Source organism: Bos mutus, chromosome 3 (genome assembly GCF_027580195.1).
Source record: "Bos mutus isolate GX-2022 chromosome 3, NWIPB_WYAK_1.1, whole genome shotgun sequence".
NCBI classification, from domain to species: domain Eukaryota; kingdom Metazoa; phylum Chordata; class Mammalia; order Artiodactyla; family Bovidae; genus Bos; species Bos mutus.
The window spans coordinates 10,870,213-10,894,015 of record NC_091619.1 but is presented as its reverse complement, the minus strand read 5'-3'; the positions used below and the strand labels follow the sequence as shown (position 1 = coordinate 10,894,015).

The 23,803-nt window shown below is 41.5% G+C and overlaps 1 long non-coding RNA gene across 2 annotated transcripts in view; it reads right to left on the bottom strand.

Annotated features, from left to right (window-relative positions):
- LOC138986828 (uncharacterized) overlaps nucleotides 1-23,803 on the bottom strand; it is a 124,393-nt gene that overhangs the window by 68,106 nt on the left and 32,484 nt on the right. The window lies entirely within an intron of this gene.

Genomic DNA, 23,803 nt, shown 5'->3' with positions numbered 1-23,803 from the left:
TCCTTTGAACTTTCTGCTATTTTATCTATTTTTAAATTTCTATCTTACCTTTCAGCTTTAAAATATGGTATTTGACTTGTTTGTTTAGAATCACCTACGCCTTTTCTTTCTACATTTCAGATCTGCTTTTGAAATCTTCTCCCTTCTTTTCTTTTTGTATTTATTTGTTTTTAATTTTTATTGGAGTATAGTTGATTTACAATATTGTTTGTTGCAGCAAATTGCATCAGTTATACATATACATATACCTACTCTTTTTTTCAAGATTCTTTCCCATATAGGCCATTACAAACTATTGAGTAGAGTTCCCTGTGCTATACAGTAGGTCCTTATTAGTTACCTATTTTATATATGCTGATAAGTCACTTCAGTCGTGTCTGACTCTATGCGACCACATAGACAGCAGCCCACCAGGCTCCCCTGTCCCTGGGATTCTCCAGGCAAGAACACTGGAGTGGGTTGCCATTTCCTTTTCCAATGCATGAAAGTGAAAAGTGAAAGTGAAGTCGCTCAGTCGTGTCCGACTCTTAGCGACCCCCTGGACTGCATCCCACCAGGCTCCTCCATCCATGGGATTTTCCAGGCAAGAGTACTGGAGTGGGGTGCCATCACTTTCTCCAATTTTATATATAGTAGTATGTATATCGGTGGAGAAGGCAATGGCACCCCACTCCAGTACTTTTGCCTAGAAAATTCCATGGGTGGAGGAGCCTGGTAGGCTGCAGTCCACAGGGTCGCTAGAGTCAGACACAACTGACCGACTTCACTTTCTCTTTTCACTTTCATGCATTGGAGAAGGAAATGGCAATCCACTCCAGTGTTCTTGCCTGGAGAATCCCAGGGATGGGGAAGCCTGGTGGGCTGCCGTCTATGGGGTTGCGCAGAGTAGTACACGACTGAAGCAACTTAGCAGCAGCAGCAGCAGTATGTATATGTCAGTCTCCATCTCCCAGTTTATCCCTCTGCCCCTATATCCCCTGGTAACCATAAATATGTTTTATATATCTGTGACTCTACTTCTGTTTTGTAAATAAGTTCATTTATACTCCTTTTTAAGATCCCACATATAAGCAATATCATATAATATTTGTCTCTCTCTGTCTTAATTCATTCAGTATGACAATTTCTAGGTCCATCCATATTGCTGTGAATAGCCTTATTTCCTTCTTTTCTCTGACTGAATAGTATTCCATTGTATATAGGTACTACATCTTTATCCATTCCTCTGTTTATGGACATTTAATTGCTTCTGTGTCTTGGCTATTGGAAATGGTGCTGCAATGAATATTGGGGTGCATGCATCTTGCTGAATTATGGTTTTCTCCAGGTATATACTTAGGAGTGGCATTTCTGGGTCATATGATAGTTCCACTTTTATTTTTTTAAGGAGCCTCCATACTGTTCTCCATAGTGGCTGTGACAATTTACATTCCCAACTATAGTGTAAGAGTCTTCTCCTTTCTGAATAAAGTTTTCTTTAGTAATGGTCTATTGGTAGGATATTCTGTCAGTTTGTGTTTAAAACAAAATCCTTACTTCATTCTTGTTCTTGAAAGATAATTTCACTAAGTATACAATTTTAAATCAATAGTTATTTTCTCTCAGTGCACTGAAGATATTATTCTACTGCCTTCTGCTTTTGTTGTTGATTTGAGAAGGCAGTTACCAATCTAATTATCCTTTTTTCATAAATAATCAGTCTTGTCTCTCTGGTTATTTTTAAGATTTTCTGTTTCTAGTGTTTTTTGGCCTAATCAACATGTGACTGGTTATGGATTTCTTTTTACTTATTCACATTAGAATGTGTTGTGCTTCCTGAATCTGTGGATTTTTCATTAATTATGAAAAACTCTCAGGCATTAATATGTCAACTATTTCTTCTCCCCTTTAGCTCTCTTTTGAGAATTCTGATTGAATGTATATTAGACCTTTTCATTCTGTTCTACATACTGTTTAAAGCCATCTTTTGTATTTTTCACCTTCATCATTCTGTGCTCTCTTCTGGGTAATTCCTTCCAGTTTATCTTCCATTTCACTATTTTTCTCTCTAGTTTCCTCTAATCTCTTTCCTTTGAGTTTTAATTTTAATTAATAAATATCTGTAAGGTATTCATTTTTAAAAATTCAATTTAGTTCTTTTTCAAATCAGTATGGTCACTGGCAATAGTGTCTTGCTCTTACTGCTATACAATTTCCTCTTATTTCTTTGGATATATTAAATGTACTAATTTTATACTTTATCCCCAGTAATTCCAATATCTGAAGTCTTTATGGGTCTGCTCATTCTCACTTGTGGTTTCTTATCTCCTTATATGTTTTGTAGTTTTTGATTGTGAATTCATGTTTGGTAAAATGTCACATTATATTGATGCCAGTCAAGAAAAACATTTCTTGCTCCTTCTCCTTACCTGTCCTGTTCTCTCCATAGTAACTCCACATCTATATACATACACACAGCAGCCCTGGAGGATCCAAAAAGAATAAGTGATTGAGGGAAGAAGGAATGGAAGTGCTAAGTGGGAAAATCTAGACAGTATATGCATTTCTCTCTAATGCAAACTTCTAGAGTAAAGTGATCCTACAATAGGGGAGAGCAAGAAGTCTAATTTTACAAATTGTGCAGTTTGATCATTATAAAAGAATCATCATTTGAATTACAGAACTAAAACTATTTGGGTGAGTTGAAGGTGAATAGAATGCCATGTATTATTCAACAGTGACCAAAGAAAGTATGGATCTAGATTTCATTCATGAAGCAAGGAAGGGCTTGACCCATAGGGTTAGAATTAGGCAGTTGTGGGGGAAAAATCAACTATTTAATGTTTTAACCCTACTGATTTCCATTTGCTTCATGTAAGAGTCATATTTAAAAAAAAATCTTTAGTAATTTATTTATTTTTGGTTGTGCTGGATCTTCATTGCTTTGTGGACTTTTCTCTAGTTGTGGTGGGCAGGAGCTGCTCTACACTTGCGGTGCACGGGCTTCTCGTTGCCATGGCTTCTCCTGTTGTTGAACACGGTCTCTGGGGTGCACAGGCTTCAGTAGTCGTGGCACATGGTCTCAGTAGCCGTGGCTCCCGGGCTCTAGAGCACAGGCCCAATAGCTGTGGCACATGGGCCTGGTTGCTCTGTGGCATGTGGGATCTTCCCGGATCAGGGATTAAACCCCTGTCTCCTGCCTTGGCAGGTGGATTCTTTTCCGGTGAGCCACCAGGAAAGCCCCCAAAGTCAGATTTTTAAATACATTCAATCCAAGAAACAAAGAAGTAGGCTGATTTCAGGCTCTGAAAAAAATCTTGGCAGAGGCATCCTAATAATACTCATCATACCATCTAGGTGAGTTATATTTTCTGCTGAATTGGTCTTAAGTATTTCCTGAGTGTTTATCAGGTGGCCTGAGGTGACTCACCAAATATGGCAGGAGGTGAAGAGGGAGCTAGCAAGTTGCTCAGAGAAGGGGAGCAAGTTAGCCTGATACGCCATCTAGTGGCACACACCTAAAGGAGCGTCTCAGGTGCTAACTTTTCAGGACTCAAGGTAGAATTGATGCTTTTGAACTGTGGTGTTGGAGAAGACTCTTGAGAGTCCGTTGGACTGCAAGGAGAGTCAACCAGTCAATCCTACAGGAAATCAGTCCCGAGTATTCATTGGAAGGACTGATGCTGAAGCTGAAACTCCAATACTTTGGCCACCTGATGCGAAGAACCAACTCGTTGGAAAAGACCCTGATGCTGGGAAAGATAGAAGGTGGGAGAAGAAGGGGATGACAGAGGACGAGATGGTTGGATGGCATCACCGACGCGATGGACGTGAATTTGAGTAAGCTCCAGGAGTTGGTGATGGACAGGGAAGCCTGGTGTGCTGCAGTCCATGGGGTCCCAAACAGTCCAACACGACTGAGCGGCTGAACTGTGCCTCACGTTGTCTAAGAGATGTATTCTTAAAACACTGTGTATGAATTCACTTTTGGCAAATTAAACTAAGTGCATTTGGAGTTCTTTATGTAGAAGTGATAAGTCCTTGTATATGTTTTGCAAGTTTAGATCTTGCCATGTTGTATTTTCAGGGCGGACTTCTGTGGCTACAGAGTTATAGTGAAGTCAGTTTACCATTAGCAAGCAAAAATTATATCATTGAACTGTGCAACCAAAGGATCTAAATAGTCTATTCCCTGGCTTTTGGGTGAAAAACATTTGAATCAATATTTCTCTCTCTCTCCTTTGCTTGTTCACTTGCTCTTGCTCTCACTATTTTACTGTCTCTAAAAAGCAAGTAGAAAAAATTCCATAGTCTCTTACATGAAAACACTTTTTATAAAAAGCAATCCTTGCTCTTAAGACATGTTTTCTTGTATTTTGTATTTGTATTTGTATATGTATCTTGTGAAGCAGCCTAGCACTAATGTTTTCTTGGCTTGTTTTGGTTTTTCATGAGATGTTCAGTCTCCAGTAGACCAAAACCAGAAAGAGAGAGAGAGATGCCAACTTCTATTTAGCACTGTTCTTATAAAAGCCCTTTGTTCAACTGAATGAATCCATTTATAATGGACATTACTGCCACCCCTTCTCCCCCATAACCTCTATGGTCCAGGCAACTGGCCTTTCTTATTCCATCATGCCAGGGAGACAGCCACTGAAGTTCTAGTTGAAGTTACTTTCCTTTTGCAGAGGTATTAGTAAAAAATCTTCTGGTGGAAAATAACAGAAAGCCATCTCAGACTAGCTTAAGGTAAAAAAAGGAAGAGAGGGAGGCTGTTTATCAGAAAGACCCTGGGATAGATCACGGGATGGAAGAACAGCTGTAGGAACTGTGGGTAAATCTGCATTGTGATGTATTCAGATTCTCTCTCCATCTATCACTCACATCTATTTGGCTTTTTATGTCTATATTTTTCCCATTGAGGACAGACTTCTCTACAAGGCAGGAATATATCCAAAAGCAATTCACGAGTTACAATTTTTCAGCTCATGTGGCCCCAGAGAGATGAAGGGCCTTCCTCATGGGAATGATCCTGGGGAAAGGCTTGACTAAACCATCTTGAGTCATGTGCCCATGTTTGAGCTCATCCTTGTGGCCAGACAGATGGCAAGTCTATTCCAGAGAGATGGCAAGTCCATTTTTGACTAGAAAGTTGAGATTTGGTGATGGACTGGATCATGGGATAAGAATATTTCTCCAAAGGAAAGAAGACAGTGTTATTAACAGAAGTGGGAAAAGGGATGTGGGGCAGATGGGACACCAGAATGACAGGCATGCACTGCTGCATCCTGGAAGTTTCTTCTATAGTCATGGAGCCTTGAAAACCCCTCAGGCACAACATCCTATGCAGGGCAGTAGGGAGGCTGTTTGCAATTCAGTGAAAATCCCGTCAGAGCCTTCCACATACTCGTGTATCTCCTTGGTTACCCTCTACTCATTCTAAATTCAGAAATCTGTCTCTGGGTCACTGCCTTAGTGAAGACGTTTCCTCTCTGTCCTGAGTTAGTCTAATATTCCCTCTTTATTCTTTCCTGCTTCCAGTGTTGTCCCCCTAATAATTCACCTTCTACTTTGTTGTCAGAAATTCTAGCTAGTTTCAAGAGAAATACTTGATGTTGGGCAAAATGCCTTCTTTCCTCTCCAAGTTCCGCAGAGCTGGGGAATTCGAGTCTCTCTATGCACTTTCATTCTTTTCTGTACCAGCAGGAAAGGAGAACTAACTGGATTACTGAGAATCCCTGAAGCTCACCGCGCCACAATTTATGCATAAAGGTAAGTGTTCGCAGACCACACACTCTTTTCTGGTCCCACTTCCCCTTCCGTTTCCTGTTCTCAAGATGCCCAGCACCTCTGAGCTTCCCTTCCCCGTGGAGGGGCAGCACATGTGGGCAGAATCAGCACCAAGCACCTCCACCTCAGAGCACGGCCGTGTTCTCACACACATTCTCTCACATTTGTCCCTCAGAGCCCTCATTGGAATTCTACTCATTCTGGGTACAGGTAAACAGGGTTGTGCCTCTCAGACCTCTAAGGCTGCTAAGACATTTGTTGATATTTGTACAGCTATAGAAAATTTATTGAAGTATGTTATCTATACAAACAACTTTTACTTTATATTATGTAACTTTAAATATATCTTTTCAAAAAATTTATTGCTTCCAAGCCACCAATATCTCACACCCATCTGACCATAGATTTGCATTTCTTTTCCATTCCAGCATTTGATACAGAAATTGAAACAGAATACTGAACCAAGTGTTAACAGATTTAAAGCAGCAGGTTCTTGAGGGGAAAATACATTTATTGAGAGATGTTGCCTCAAGAAAAGTGAATGCCATGTCCAAGACCTCCCCATGAGGAGAACTTGGAGTGCACCCATAGAGATTCTTCAGATTTAAATAAGTCCATTAAACAAAGGTAGATTTTCACAGTGATCCAAAATCTCATCACTCAGAGCAGACCATGGGCATTTTCAAAAGGAAACCTCTTCTCTCGGTGTTTGAGGGCTCTTGTGTCTACTTTCAGTGCTTCCGAAGGAAAAATCTTCAATAGCTGGCAAACAGCTCTTCATCACAGCAAATGTATCTCTCATTCCAAGAAACACATGTTTTTCTCTCAAGGAAATTTGAAACAAACAAAAAAAAAGTGTTTTAAATTCTTGACTTAAGGAGACCTGGGTTTGTTTTATATATATAAAGCTGCCAAATGCTCCTCAGAGTATAAGAAAGAAAAAAGTCTACCCAAAGACTCTCACTGTCGGAATTGTAAGGGATAAAAAGGAGCTAGTCAAGTCTGGCTTGTAGTGGAAGGCAGCCTGACACCAGGCAGTGCTGGGAGGGTAGGGTGCTGGGCACTGGGCTGTGTGCCAGTGACTGGCGGGACCAGAGCCCCTGGATCCAGGGCAAAAAATAAATCAGCCAGCAAAGTTCATCTGAGAGGGACAGCCCAAACACTCTCACACAAGCCATGTTACACCTTGATGATGACCCTCGGTTACAAAAGTCCAGATATGCAAATATTTCCTAATCCAAAAACTAAAATAAATAGTTCAGTTAAAACCAAGATCCCTGGCAAGATCAAAGTCTGACTTTGTCACTCCCTGCTGAAAACTTTTCTGGCTCTCCACAGTCTTCTTGGCATAAGGTCAAGTGTCTTAGAAAGTACACAAGGCTCTGTGATCCAACCTCTTCCTGCCATTGCAGCTTCACTGCCAGTTTCTACTTAGACTTCTCTTTTTTCTTCTTCTTTGCTGTGCTCTCACATGCAGAATCATTTGTAGGACTCAAATATACTGCGTTGCTTTGCATCTGTATTATAGAATGCCTTCTTCCTCCTCCTTGGGCACCTTACACACATTTTAAGATTCATTTTGGTTGTCACATCCTCTAGGAATCCCTGCTCTCATCAGGCTGAGCTAAGAGCCCCAGATCCAAGCTTCTCTGGCAGTGTTCATCCTGTTACTGCAATCAACGTGAATTCAAAATGATTCCTTTTTGTGCCTGTCCACCCACTGAAATGCAAGTTTTTTGAAAGTATGCTTTTCCTGTCTCCTTCAAATCATCCTGGTATGTGGTACACAATAAATTTACCAATGTTAGTTGAACTAAACCAGAGTGAGCTCATGATATTCTGAAAGCTCTGAATGCAGAAGGGCTGGAAAGCAGTTACTCTCATGCTGGTTGAATATGCCCAGACCTTTACATATCCAGGTCACAGCTCAGCCAGGACAGATGATCTCGGTCACCTTGAGGCTTTCCTCATAGCCATATGCTAAAACAGAGGTTTGAAAACTTCTGAAAGGGACTTGCCAAGAAACTAGTCTCTTTCTCGGTGACATGTAAGCCTAGAGATGTTTGGAGGGCAGGAGATGGGGATTGTGTTCACCTATAAGCCATGGGTGACAGGCCAAATATTTTGGAGGTAGAAACACCTGATGCTACATATTGGCTGCCAACTTCAGCTTTTCACTCCAATTGAGGATTTATATCCATGGAGGATTTTTCATGCTATTGTGACTGAGACATGAAAGAAGCAGCCAGTCTCAAGGCCACAAGATGTTTGTGTGTGTCTCTATCAGCACCTAGACCAGTCATTACTATCCCCAAGCTCATGAGAACCACGAAAGATTATAAGCTGTGTATCCAAGACAGAGACAGCAGGGTTGGACAACTCAGGAGGCCTGGAAGACATCCTGTCCAGGTTGCGGGGAAGATGAAGCCTGAGGTGCCAGAGAAATCTGCTCAGTCATTGACTGGCTCTGGGTCTGCTCCGTTCCTCTCCACCGTATCCGAGCCTCAGTTTCTTTTAGTTTGAAAGGCAACAAATCAGTGTGTTATGTAGAATATATCAGTGGTATGAGCACCCCTTAACCTCTTTCTCTTTCAATCTATACCAAATTCTGAACAGCCAGCTCAGTGTCTACAACTTGTGCTATAAAACAAGGTAATGAGTGAGGCATTCCCTGGTGGCTCAAAGAATCTGCCTGCAATGCAGGAGACTCAGGTTCAATTCCTGGGTCAGGAAGATCTTCTGGAGAAAGAAATGGCAATTCACTCCAGTATTCTTGCCTGGAGAATTCCATGGAAAGAGGAGCCTGGCAGGCTACACTCCATGGGATTGCAAAGAGTCAGACATGACAGCGACTCTGAGTGAGGGCAGAACCTAGAGAACCCTGGCCTGGCTTGGTGGGTTCATGTGGAATGAACAGAGTGTGGGAGAAAAGACAGTAAAAAAAATGGTCAAGATGAGCCAGGAGATTTTGGAGAGGGGAGAAAGAGTTATAGGTTATTAAAAGATATTGAATAGAGTTCCCAGTGCTATACAGTAGACCCTTGCTGTTTATCTATTTTATGTAGAGTAGTGTATGATGGACAGGGAGGCCTGGCGTGCTGTGATTCATGGGGTCACAAAGAGTTGGACATGACTGAGTGATTGAACTGAACTGAACTGATACCTGTTAATCCCAGACTCCTAATTTAGCCCTTCCCCTTTGGTGATTATAGTATTATTTTCTATGTCTGTGACTTTATTTGGATGACACAAATACGCTATCTGAGACTGATGAGTCCAAGCAACCCTGGGAGAGAGTCAGAGAAGAAGATACAAAAGAAAACTCTTGCTGGTCCTCAGTTTCTGTGTCTTAGAAACCCAGTTTTTTGGACTGGAGAATGATCATAAAAGATTCTAAAACTGTCTCTCTTTTGTGAGTCAAGCCTCTGATATTTTCAGAAACCAGGCCTTGAATACAAAAAACAAACAGCCTGGGCCTAAGGGCCAAAAGCAGCCTTTGTTCAGGATGAGGGACATAAGGGAAGAGAACCAACAAGAAAAATGTGATATCTTAAGTGGCACCCGCTGTCCAGGGAGACTGATTTTGGGTGGGCAGCTCTTTTGCTTTTGATTCTTTGAATAAGAAGATTTGAATAAGCAGCGTTGTTCAAAAGCTGCTCACCATTAGCTACAGATGAAGAAGCTATTTGAAGAAGTTCTTGGTTAACTTTTGTGATACTCCTGGAGCACCCAATGACTACAAGACCGATGTGGGTCAGGAGAAAGGGAGCAGGGTTTATGCCAAATCATAGGTGCGGCTGCCAGGAACCTAAAAAACTCAGGACATGAAACACCTGGGCACTTGCCAATTAGCTTGCATCGGACACATGGAGTCTGAACTCCCAGTAGTCCTAGATTGTATACCCCGTGCCCCCTGCCCCACCACAAGCCATCAACTCCAATTGCTAAGGACAGAAGGTGGCCAAACAGATCAGACAAAGCTATGAAGCTTCATTTCTGACTTTCGATCTATTTTAGATGTGTTCCATCTATTTTTTTTTTCTTTCTTTTTTTTCTTTGTCACATCACGCAACTTGTAGGATCTTAGTTCCCCAACCAGGGTTGAGTCTGGGCCACCACAGTGAGAGCACTGAGTCCTAACCAGTGGACTTCCCTCCACCTAGCATTTATACAATTTCTTTGTAAGATTTCTTTGGTGTATTGTCTTTGAAAAATCAGAGTTAACGATTACTACAAAGTATAATAAAGAAGGTAGGAAATTAGAAAAGAAGAAATTTTTTTACATTCCCTTAGAGATAAACTGGGAGTTTTAACATAGGAGTAAAAATAACTTAGCACTAACCACATCAATCACTTCACTTTCATTTTCATGCACTGGAGAAGGAAATGGCAACCCACTCCAGTACTCTTGCCTGGAGAATCCCAGGGACGGAGGAGCCTGGTGGGCTGCCGTCTATGGGGTTGTACAGAGTCGGACACAACTGAAGCGACTTAGCAGCAGCAGCAACCACATCAACCCTAAAACGAAAGTCCTGCCTTTTCACCTGCTTTTTCTACCTGTGTTGATGGCCTCATCTATCCCAGTTAGTTAAGCTGAGTCCTAGGAGATCATCACAGACTTCTCTCACTCTTCTACCCTAGCACAGAGGTGATGTCCAGGTCCAGAGTCAGACTTCTTGGATTCAAATCCCATCCTTTCTATTTTGTAACTCTTTGGATTTAGGCAAGTTATGGAGACCAACATCTTCCCTGAGCCAGGTACCAGACTTGTGCCTAGCAGTCCCTGACTACAGGGCTACAGGGGCACTCACAGCACACTACTGACATCGCGCCCATCAAAACCCTTTGAGCCTTGTCATCTGTGCTGTTAGCTTTGCTCTCCAGAGATCACTTTTCATGTGGAGGCTTCAAACATCTACTCCAGTCATATGGGCCTCCTTTCAGCTTCTTGAACCATCTTATTCTTGACTTTTCTTCATCTTTAATATCTCAGCTTGAATGTCCTTTCTTTGGAGAAGTCTTCCCAGTCAGCCTGTCAACCTAATTCCTTTCATGGAACATAGATCACCTAATCAACTTGAGTATTTATTGGTTACTTCTTAATGGTGTCTCTTCTCCAGTAAGAGAGAATGTAAACCGACATGGAATATAAGCTCCATGAGGACAGGAATCTTATATTTTCTTCAATTATCACTGGAGTCCAACACCTTTCTGGGAATTGCATCCTGGGCAAATATTTGTCTAAAGAATTAATATAAAAACACTGAACCGTAAGTGAAGTGAAGTGAAACTTGCTCAGTCCAACTCTTTGCAACCCCATGGCCTGTATAGTCCATGGAATTCTCCAGGCCAGAATACTGGAGTGGGTAGATTTTCCCTTCTCCAGGGGATCTTCCCAACCCAGGGATGGAACCCAGGTCTCCCACATTGCAGGCAGATTCTTTACAAGCTGAGTTACAAGGAAAGCCCAAGAATACTCGAGTGGGTAGCCTATCCCTACTCTAGGGGGATCTTCCCAACCCAGGAATTGAACTGGGGTCTCCTGCATTGCAGGCAGATTCTTTACCAACTGAGCTATCAGGGAAGCCCAGAACCATAAGGATGATGCTATTTAAAACACACACTTGATGATATACCCTTTAACTGTCCTATCCTGCCTAGGAATAGAGCACTCAAGTAAAAGAACCAGAAAATATTAACACTATTGTTAATACAGATCTCATTTCATAGATGAGAAACCTGAGGCTTGACTTTTTTGTAGATAGCTGTCCAGAGCAGCTCAGCAGTGTAAAGAATCTACCTGCCAATGCAAGATACCTGGGTTCAGTCTCTGGGTCAGGAAGATCCTCTGGAGAAGGAAATGGCTACCCACTCCAATATTCTTGCCTGCAGAATTCCATGGACAGAGGAGTCTGGTGGGCTGTAGTCTATGAGATTGCAAAAGAGTTAGACATGACTTAGTGATTAAATAACAATAACAGTCCAGAGCCACACAGCTTGTTAGAGTCAACAGTGAATTGATTTGTGGATTCCCTCAAAAATATCCCTGTATTCTAAACCAGATCCTGTGAATGAAACTTTATTTGGAAAAAGAATCTCTGTAGATGTAATGAAGTTAAGGGTCTCAGGATGAGATTATCCTGAGTTATCTGAGTAGGCTCTAAATCCAATGACAAATTTAAGAGACAGAAGAGAAGATGCAGAAAGATAGAAATGAAGTCCATCTGAAGAAGGAGGAAGAGACTGGAGCTGTGCATCCAAAAGCCAAGGAACACCTAGAGTCATCAGAAACTGGAGCCATCAGAGAGAGCACGACCCTGTAGACAGACTGACTTCCAATTTCTGGCCTTCAGAACTAGGAGAGAGTAAACCGTTTTTTTAAGCCTTCAACTTTGTGATAGTGTATTAGTGCAGCCACGGGAAATTAACACAGGGGAGGGGCCTGGCAAGGAACTACCAGCTATACTTCTTAACCAGTGTACTTTCCATGAGCACCCAGTTCCCCAGGTGACTATGAGGAATTACAATATAATCAAGTTCCAGATGACAACCCAACCATTAGCCCCCAAGTCTAAAGACACAGATCTCAATCCCAGACAAAACCCCAAAAGCTGAAACCTAAACAGGGAATGTCTGAATTCTGAATCCAGGGAAAGTTGCCTTTTAAACCATGAAGGGAGGGAAAGTCTGGGCTCTAAAAGTGTCCTGCCACTCAGTTATTGATGGACAGGCCTTGTTTCTCATGGGACCACACTTCTCCCTGACCTCCATTCCAAGAATGGATGCATAAACATTTTGCTCAGGTCCACCACCAATACAAAGCCCATCTCTGCACAACTATGCTGAGTAGAGGTCCCTCTTTCAAGAGTCTTCTCCATACTCGAAGTGGGAGAATGCGCTCAAGCCAAAGGTGATCAGTTCTTTTCACCAGCTCATTAAACATGTCAACCATCACATCGAGTCTTTACCAGGCAGTCAGTGTTTACAGAGGGATTGAAATCCAATTCTCCTTGTGTAATAATAGCATTTCACAAAATTCCACGTGGAACATCTGAATCAGATCAGATCAGTGGCTCAGTCGTGTCCGACTCTTTGCGACCCCATGAATCGCAGCACGCCAGGCCTCCCTATCCAACACCAACTCCCAGAGTTCACCAAGACTCACGTCCATCGAGTCAGTGATGCCATCCAGCCATCTCACCCTCTGTCGTCCCCTTCTCCTCCTGCCCCCAATCCCTCCCAGCATCAGAGTCTTTTCCAATGAGTCAACCCTTCACATGAGGTGGCCAAAGTACTGGAGTTTCAGCTTTAGCATCATTCCTTCCAAAGAAACCCAGGGCTGATCGCCTTCAGAATGGACTGGTTGGATCTCCTTGCAGTCCAAGGGACTCTCAAGAGTCTCCTCCAACACCACAGTTCAAAAGCATCAATTCTTTGGCGCTCAGCCTTCTTCACAGTCCAACTCTCACATCCATACATGACCACAGGAAAAACCATAGCCTTGACTAGACGGACCTTTGTTGGCAAAGTAATGTCTCTGCTTTTGAATATGCTATCTAGGTTGGTCATAACTTTCCTTCCAAGGAGTAAGTGTCTTTTAATTTCATGGCTGCAATCACCATTTGCAGTGATTTTGGAGCTCAAAAAAATAAAGTCTGACACTGTTTCCACTGTTTCCCCATCTATTTCCCATGAAGTGATGGGACCGGATGCCATAATCTTCTTTTTCTGAATGTTGAGCTTTAAGCCAACTTTTTCACTCTCCACTTTCACTTTCATCAAGAGGCTTTTTAGTTCCTCTTCTCTTTCTGCCATAAGGGTGGTGTCATCTGCATATCTGAGGTTATTGATATTTCTCCTGGCAATCTTGATTCCAGCTTGTGTTTCTTCCAGTCCAGCGTTTCTCATGATGTACTCTGCATATAAGTTAAATAAACAGGGTGACAATATACAGCCTTGACATACTCCTTTTCCTATTTGGAACCAGTCTGTTGTTCCATGTCCAGTTCTAACTGTTGCTTCCTGACCTGCATACAAATTTCTCAAGAGGCAGGTCAGGTGGTCTGGTATTCCCATCTCTTTCAGAATTTCCCACAGTTTATTGTGATCCACACAGTCAAAGGCTTTGGCACAGTCAATAAAGCAGAAATAGATGTTTTTCTGGAACTCTCTCGCTTTTTCCATGATCCAGAGGATGTTGACAATTTGATCTCTGGTTCCTCTTCCTTTTCTAAAACCAGCTTGAACATGAGGAATTTCATGGTTCACATATTGCTGAAGCCTGGCTTGGAGAATTTTGAGCATTACTTTACTATCGTGTGAGATGAGTGCAATTGTGCGGTAGTTTGAGCATTCTTTGGCATTGCCTTTCTTTGGGATTGGAATGAAAACTGACCTTTTCCAGTCCTGTGGCCACTGCTGAGTTTTCCCAATTTGCTGGCATATTGAGTGCAGCACTTTCACAGCATCATCTTTCAGGATTTGGAATAGCTCAACTGGAATTCCATCACCTCCACTAGCTTTGTTCGGAAATCTGAATAGTGCTTCTCAAACTTTGTTGCTATTGTTCAATCGCTGACTCCTGTCCCACTCTTTTCAACCCCATGGACTGCAGCATGCCAGGCTTCCCTGTCCTTCACTATCTCTTGGAGTTTGCTCAAATTTATGTCCATTGAATTAGTGATGAGTTGGCTAGCTAAGTATCTCATCCTCTGCTGTCCCCTTCTTCTTTTGCCTTAGTCTTTCCCAGCATCAGAGTCTTTTCCAGTGAGTTGACTCTTCGCATTAAGTGGCCAAAGTATTGGAGTTTCAGCTTCAGCATCAGTTCTTTCAATGAACTTCAGGGTTGATTTCCCTTAGGATTGACTGGGTTCATCTTCTTCCAGTGCAAGGGACTCTCAACAGCATATATTTTGAGTTTAAATGATGTGGGTTTCTTATTAAATATGCAGATTCTAATTCAGTAGGTCTTGCTGGGACCTAGGATTCTGCATTCTAATAGGCCAGGTCACACTAATGCTGTCAGATTTTGAATGGTCCAGAGTAGCAAGAAATAGAGACAGTCCTTGCATTGTGCTTTGACAAGTGTGACAAGTGACCATATTTGCAGCTCCTATAGATCTGTTTGCATTCTACTTTCATAGAGCTTGTCCCAAATAATTCTTCCTCTTTCCCTAGACCACATGTCTATATTCACAGGAGTGTCAGAGAAAGGGGAAAGACAGCTGTGTAGGAAAAGTTTGTGCATGCTGAGTCACTTAGTCATGTCTGACTCTTTGGGACCCAATGGACTATGGCCTGTCAGGCTCCTCTGTTCATGGAATTTTTCAGGCAAGATTACAGGAATGGGTTGCCATTTCCTAATGCAGAGAATATTCCCGACCCAGGGATTGAACCCATGTCTCTTTCGTCTCCTGCACTGGCAGGTGGATTCTTTGCCACTGTGCCACCTGGGAAAAGTTTATTGATATATAATATATACTATGTAAAACACATATCATAAAATGTGAACATATATTCATATAAAATAATATACATGTACATGAAATATAATAAATGAAAGAATATAAAAAATGTTTTAAAAATCTAAAAGTTTAAAATCCCAAAATGTAAAGTCCAAAAATGGAGAAATATTTTATTTTCTGAAACCCAGTTTCTTCTTACGGACATTTTTTAGCATTTGTCTTTATTTGTCTGCAGCAGATCTGATGTGTGGCACACAGGATCTTCAGTCTTCGTTGTAGTGTGCAAGATCTTCTAGTTGCAGCGTGAGCACTCTTAGTTGTGACACGTGGTCTCGTTCCCTGACCAGGGCTCAAACCTGGGCCCCCTGCATTGGGAGTGTGGAGTCTTAGCCGAGGACCACCAGGGAAGTCCCTATGGACAAATACTTGAGGAGACAGTAAAGAGACTTATGACTCATCTTGACTGTTATCACTCTTGTCAACTATAAGATGGCTTTACATTAGGTTACCTCCTCAATTACAATTTACACATAGTCACATGATGAGAAAAATTTGGTTTGCAAGTAAGTGTTCATATTCCTTCAGACTGTAAACAATCATGTCTTTCCATCTTCATATCCTTAACACTAAGCACATACTAGGTGTTCAAATATTTGTTGGGAAGAAAAATGAATGTCTTTGGCATTTAAAAACATGACCTTTCATCATGTTATATTATGCAAAAGTGATAAGACAAACTCTACCTGCAAAGAATCACACTTGTGCCCTCCCCAGGCAGAAGAAAAGGTAGAAAGGGCAAAGTCATGTAGGTACATAACAGATAAAAATCAGTGAGCACTGAGGATTAATTGCACACACGGTGGGGTAGGGTGTGCTTAGAGCCTTCTGGTTGTTAAGCCTCTCCAGATTATTGGCTCAAATTTGGGCAGGAAGGCAGTTCCAAGGGCCACTTCAGGCCAGAGTGGGAAGAGAATGAAGAGAAAGGAGTAACTTGGTGGTGGTGGTGGGGTGGGGGACGTGTAGAAAAGACAAAGACACAGGAAAACTGTAGAGTGGGAGGGAAGTGAATGGAAGGAACAAGGAGCCTTAGAGGACAATAAAGCAGAAAGATTCCTATTTCAGCCTGTTAGTTGAGCACCATAAAATCTTTGTCCCCAGCCCATACTCTCTCCTGAACCCCAACTGCTTTGCTTTCTAGACATATCAACCCTGAGGACAACAGACTCTTCAAAGTTGACAAGCATAACACCAAATTCACCTTCCTCTGCTCTGACTCAGACCTGCATCTCTTATTGGGTTTGTTATACCTTTAATCTAAAAACTAAAGTCATCCTTGACTTGTTTGCTTTCACCCTGCCACACAATCCTGACACTAGCTAGACAAGTTACATTTAACAGGCTAGGTGCACATTCTTCCACAAGGCTGTCCTTACTTTAGATTTCAGCTACATGTTCAGGGGTTACTATGTCACATGCTAAAGAAAGCTGAGCACCGAAGAATTGATGTTTTTCAGCTGTGGTGTTGGAGAAGACTCTTGAGAGTCCCTTGGACTGAAAAGAGATCAAATCCTAAAGGAAATCAATCCTGAATATTCATTGGAAGGACTGATGCTGAAGCTCCAATACTTTGGCCACCTGATGCGAAGAACTGACTCATTAAAATAGACCCTGGTGCTGGGAAGACTGAAGGCAGGAGGAGAAGGGGATGACAGAGGATAAGATGGTAGGATGACATCACCGACTCAAAGGACATGAGTTCGAGTAAGCTCTGGGAGTTGGTGATGGACAGGGAAGCCTGGCGTGCTGCAGTCCATGGGGTCAAAAACAGTCAGACATGATTGAGCGACTGAACTGAACTGACTGATGTCATATGCACTTCTGACCAACTGGCTATAAATTGGAGGGTCTCCCATGACCTTTTCAGATTTGATCATTTGCTAGAATGACCCTCAGGAAAGTGCTATGCTTCTGATTACAGTTCATGATAAGAACATAAAAATCAGGACCAGCACAAAGAAGAATCGCAGGTGAAGGCCCTAAGTGTGAAGTTTCTGTGTTTTCAGGATGCATCACCCTCCCAATACATCAATGTGCATCACTAGCCATAAAACTCACTAAAGTCTCAGTGTCCAGAGTTTTTACTGGTATTAGGGTTTCGTTAGAGAGGCATTGGTTGCTGGATTCCTTGGCCATGTGATAGAAATAATTCTAATCTCTCTTCCCCTCCCCAAAGTTCAGAGGTCTAGCATATATCACTTGGCTCAAAGCTTCAATCTCCAAACTGCATGACTGGTCCTTCTGGTGTGGCCAGTCCCTATCTTGAAACTTTCTAGGGGCTCACAATGAGTCACCTTATTAGCATAACTCAATTGTGGTCCAAGGGCCCCACCATGAATAATAAAGACACTACTGTCACTTGGGAAATTCCAGATTTCAAGATTACCTGTAAGAAACTAGGGACAAAAGCCAAATTCTTCATTGTACAAAAGACCTCCGCTGCCAGTCCATTACTAAGCGGTGCCAATCTCCATCCTACATATCTTTTCAATAGAGCTCCCTCATTCCATCCCTACTCTTTCAGGTCTTTGTAGGCGCTTATGTGACTTCCCTGGTGGTTCAGATGATAAAGCATCTGCCTACAATGCGGGAGACCTGGGTTCAATACCTGGGTTGGTAAGATCTCCTGGAGAAGGAAATGGCACCCCACTCCAGTACTCTTGCCTGGAAAATTCCATGGACGGAGGAGCCTGGTAGGCTGCAGTCCATGGGGTCGCAAAGAGTCGGACACAACTGAGCGACTTCAATGTCAATGTCAATGTATGTGGACTATAGCCATAGTCTCCTAACTGGTCACCTTACTCTCTCACCAAGCCATCCTTTGCTCTACTATCAGAATTGTAATTATAAAAACCCACTCAGATATGCAGATGACACCACCCTAATGGCAGAAAGTAAAGAGGAACTAAATAGCCTCTGGATGAAGGTGAAAGAAGAGAGTGAAAAAGCTAGCTTAAAACTCAACATTCAGAAAACGAAGATCATCGCATCTGGTCCCATCACTTCGTGGCAAGTAGATAGGCAAACAATGGAAAGAGTGACAAACTTTATTTTCTTGGGCTCCAAAATCACTGTGGATGGTGACTGCAGCCATGAAATTAAAAGGCCCTTGCTCCTTGAAAGAAAAGCTATGACAAACCTAGAGTTCAGTGTTTGGTGTTAGTCTCTCAGTTGTATCTGACTCTTTGTGACACCATGGACTGTAGCCCACCAGGCTCCTCCATGGGACTTTCCAGGCAAGAGTACTGGAGTGGGTTGCCATTTCCTTCTCCAGAGGATTTTCCCAACCTAGATAGCATATTAAAAAGCAGAGACTTTGCCAACAAAGGTCCGTATAATCAAAGCTCTGGCTTTTCCAGTAGTCATGTATGGATGTGAGAGTTGGACAATAAAGGAGGCTGAGTGCCCAAGAATTTATGCTTTCGAATTTTGGTGCTGGAGAAGACTCTTGAGAGTCCCTTGGAAGATCAAAGCAGTCAATACTAAAGGAAATCAACCATGAATATTCACTGAAAGGACTGATGCTGAAGCTGAAGCTCCAATACTTTGACCACTTGATGCAAAGAGCCTACTCATTGGAAAGGACCCTGATGTTGGGAAAGATTGAGGGCAGGAGGAGAAGAGGATGAAAGAGTATGAGATGGTTGGATGGCATCATCAACTCAATGGACATGAGTTTGAGCAACCTCCAGGGGATAGTGAAGGACAGGGAAGCCTGGAGTGCTTTAGTCCATGGGGTCACAAAGAATTGGACATGACTGAGTCCAACAACAAACCTAGGAGATTAAATCAAGATGGTGGCATGGAAGGATGTGTGCTCATCTCTTCCTGTGAGAGTACAGAAATTGCAACTAGCTATTGAATAATCATCCACAGAAGGGTGCTGGAACCCACCATAAAAGATACCCCACTTCCAAAGACAAAAGAGAAGCCACAACAAGACGGTAGAAGGGGTGAAATTATGATAAAATTAAATGCCACACCTGCTGGGTGGGCAACCCACAAACTGGAGAACAATAATACCTAAGAAGTTCTCCCACTGTTGTGAAGGTTCTGAGCTCTATCTCTAGCTTCCCAGCCTGAGGATCCAGTAAGGGGACTATAAATCTCCAGGGAATCTGACTTTGAAGGTCAGTGGGATTTGATTACAGGAATTCCACAGGACTGGCTGAAACAGAGACTCCACTCTTAGAGGGCACAAGCAAAATCTTGTGTGCACCAGGACCCAGAGTATTATCTCCTAGATGAAAGAACAAGATAAAACCCCAGAAAAATAAGTGGAGATAGTCAATCTTCCAGAAAAAGAATTCAAAATAATGATAGTACAGATGATCCAGGATCTTGGGAAAAGAATAGAAATGATGCAAGAAATGTTTAACAAAGACTTAGAAGAACCAAGGAACAAGCAAACAGAGATGAACAATACACTAGAAGGAATCAATAGAAGAATAACTTCCAGGATAAGTGACCTGGAAGACAGAATGGTGGAAAATCACTGCCACAAAACAGAATGTAGAAAAAAGAATGAAAAACATGAAGACAGCCTAAGAGTCCTCTGGGACAACATTAAACATATCAACATTCACTCTATAGGAGTCTGAGAAGAAGAAGAGAAAGAGAAAGGACCCAAGAAAATATTTGAAGAGATAATAGCTGAAAACTTCCCTGACATGGGAAAAGAAATTATCAACCAAGTCTAGGAAGCACAGAGAGTCCCAGGCAGGATATCCCCAAGGAGGAACACATTGAGACACATAATAATCAGACTGACAAAAGTTAAAGACAAGATAAAGTATTAAAAGCAACAAGGGAAAAATGATAAATAACATACAAGGGAACTCCCATCAGATTATCAGCTGATTTCTCAACAGAAACTCTACAAACTAGAAGGGTGGCATGATATATTTAAAGTGATAAAAAGGAAGAAGCTGCAGCCAAGTTTACTCTACCCAGCAAGACTCAGGTTCAGATTCAATGGAGAAATCAAAAGCTTTCCAGCAAGCAAAATTTAAAAGAATTCAGCACTACCAAACCATCTTTACAACAAATGTTAAAGGAACTTCTCTAGGCAGGAAACACAAGAGAAGAAAGAGACCTACAAAGAATAAACCCAAAATAATTAAGAAAATGGATCATACATATTAGTAATTAACTTAAATGTAAAAGGATTAAGTGCATCAACCAAAAGACACAGACTGGCTAGGAGGATAAAAACATGTGCAGGTATATACTTCTACTTAACACATCACTCTACTTAACCCCCTAAATTGTGTGTAATTATTTTATAAAGTGAAAGTCGCTCAGTCCTATCTGACTTTTTGAGACCCCATGGACTATACAGTCCATGGAATTCTCTAGGCCAGAATACTGGAGTGGGTAACCTTTCCCTTCTCCAGGGATCTTCCCAACCCAGGGATTGAATCCAGGTCTCTGTATTACAGGCGGATTATAATTGCAAGCCATAATGGAAACATGATTAGCCTAACAGTATACTGTAATTATCTTTTACCTTTTGTCTGGCTATTAACTGTGAAAACTTTTAATTCTGTGATTCAGTTCAGTTCAGTTCAGTTGCTCAGTCATGGCCGACTCTTTGCAAACCCATGGACTGCAGCACGCCAGGCTTTCCTGTCCATCACCAACTCCCACAGCTTATTCAAATTCATGTCCATAGAGTCAGTGATGCCATCCAACCATCTAATCCTCTATTGTCCCCTTCTCCTCCTGCCTTTAATCTTTCCCAGCATCAGGGTCTTTTCCAATGAGTCAGTTCTTCGCATCAGGTGGCCAAAGTATTAGAGCTTCAGCTTGAGCATCAGTCCTTCCAATGAATATTCAGGACTGATTTCCTTTAGGATGGACTGGCTGACTCTCCTTGCAGTCCAAGGGACTCTCAAGAGTCTTCTTCAACACCACAGTTCAAAAGCATCAATTCTTCGGCACTGAGCTTTCTTTATAGTCCAACTCTCCATACATGACTACTGGAAAAACCATAGCTTTGACTAGACAGACCTTTGTTGGCAAAGTAATGTCTCTGCTTTTGAATATGCTGTCTAGGTTGGTCATAGCTTTTCTTCCAAGGAGCAAGTGTCTTTTAATTTCATGGCTGCAGTCACCATCTGTGGTGATTTTGGAGCCCAAAAAATAAAGTCCGTCACTGTTTCCATTGTTTCCCCTTGTATTTGCCATGAAGTGATGGGACTGGATGTCATGATCTTAGTTTTCTGAATGCTGAGTTTAATTTTGTGATTATGTAACTAATATTCATTTTAATACCATTGTATCATGATTGGTTAAGAGAAAATAATTGACTTCTATATCACTAAAACAACCATTTAATGGAAAAACCTGTAATCACTTTTTTTTTTTTCCTGTGGCTGCCAATCAGGCAGTTCTCCTTGGTCACTTTATTTTTTTTAATTTTATTTTTAAACTTTACAATATTGTATTAGTTTTGCCAAATATTGAAATGAATCCGCCACAGGTATACCTATGTTCCCCATCCTGAACCCTCCTCCCTCCTCCCTTCCCTACCCTCCCTCTGGGTCGTCCCAGTGCACCAGCCCCAAGCATCCAGTATCGTGCATTGAACCTGGACTGGTGACTCGTTTCATACATGATATTATACATGTTTCAATACCATTCTCCCAAATCTCCCCACCCTCTCCCTCTCCCACAGAGTCCATAAGACTGATCTATACATCAGTGTCTCTTTTGCTGTCTCGTACACCGGGTTATTGTTACCATCTTTCTAAATTCTATATATATGCATTAGATACTGTATTGGTGTTTTTCTTTCTGGCTTACTTCACTCTGTATAATAGGTTCTAGTTTCATCCATCTCATTAGAACTGATTCAAAAGTATTCTTTTTAATGGCTGAGTAATACTCCATTGTGTATATGTACCACAGCTTTCGTATCCATTCATCTGCTGATGGGCATCTAGGTTGCTTCCATGTCCTGGCTATTATAAACAGTGCTGTGATGAACATTGGGGTACACGTGTCTCTTTCCCTTCTGGTTTCCTCAGTGTGTATGCCCAGCAGTGGGATTGCTGGATCATAAGGCAGTTCTATTTCCAGTTTTTTAAGGAATCTCCACACTGTAATCACTTTTAAAAATCCAGATGCACAGTAGAATTATCTAGGAAATTTTTGAAAAATACAAATGCCAAGATATTGTTTTTTTTTCCTCCAAAGCTCCAGAGGTAATTCCAATGAGCAGTCATGTTTAAAAACAAATGGACTATATGATGACCTTTACTTTTATCTAGTTTGTTTCATTTTTTCTATTTCATATTCAATGCTCCCATTTCATTAGTTTATGTTTTCTAATTTCTCCATTTCTTTTTGTTGTTGTTCTTTCTCAAGGCTTTATCAAGTGTAGTAGAAAAGCTTTTGTATATGTATGTGTGTGTGTGTGTGTGTGTGTATATATAGAGAGAGTAAGTATAATATATGTATTTTAGAAAACTTCTGAATTTTTGCCTAGCTAAAAAATTCATGACATTTTGAGTCTCCTTGTTTGACTTAATATAAATAGAATACTAGATTTGTAAATTTATAGTCACTCAAAACTTTGATATAGTTCCATTTATTCTGGCATCTAGTATTAGTGATAAAAGTCTAGAAAATTTATTATTTTAGTGATTTGTAAAAAAACATTTGAATGAGAAACTTCTAGGGCTTCCCTCATAGCTCAGTTGGTAAAGAATCTGCCTGCAATGCATGAGATCCTGGTTTGATTCCTGGGTCAGGAAGATGTGCTGGAGAAGGGATAGGCTACCCACTCCAGTATTCTTGGGCTTCCCTTGTGGCTCAGCTGCTAAAGAATCCACCTTCAATGTGGAGACCTGGGTTTGATCCCTGGTTTGGGGAAGATCCCCTGGAGAAGGGAAATGCTACCCACTTCAGTATTCTGGCCTGTAGAACTCCATGGACTGTATAGTCCATGGGGTCACAAAAGAGTCAGACATGACTGAGTGACTTTCACTTCACTTCACCTCAGAAACTTCTAATCCAATTTTGAAAATATAAAGAAATATTATGTTGAAAAAAACAGGAAATTAACATGTGATACAGTATATTTCCGCCAGCAATGTGGGAGACCTGGGTTCGATCCCTGGGTTGGGAAGATCCCCTGAAGAAGGGAAAAAGGCATACCCACTCCAGGATTCTGGCCTGGAGAATTCCATGGAATCTATAGTCCATGGGGCCGCAAAGAGTCAGATACGACTGAGCAATTTTCACTTTTACTTTCACAGTATTATTAACTAAAGTACAGATTTTGTTCAAATTTCAGAAAATTTTATACTAGTGTTCATTCTCTTTTCATTTCTCTTCTGTTACAAATATTTTCTAATTTTCCTTGTTATGTCTCCTTAGAAACACCCATTATTTAAAAGTGGACATTTATTGCAGCACTGTTTATAATAGCCAGGACATGGAAGCAACCTAGATATCCATCAGCAGATGAATGGATAAGAAAGCTGTGGTACATATACACAATGGAG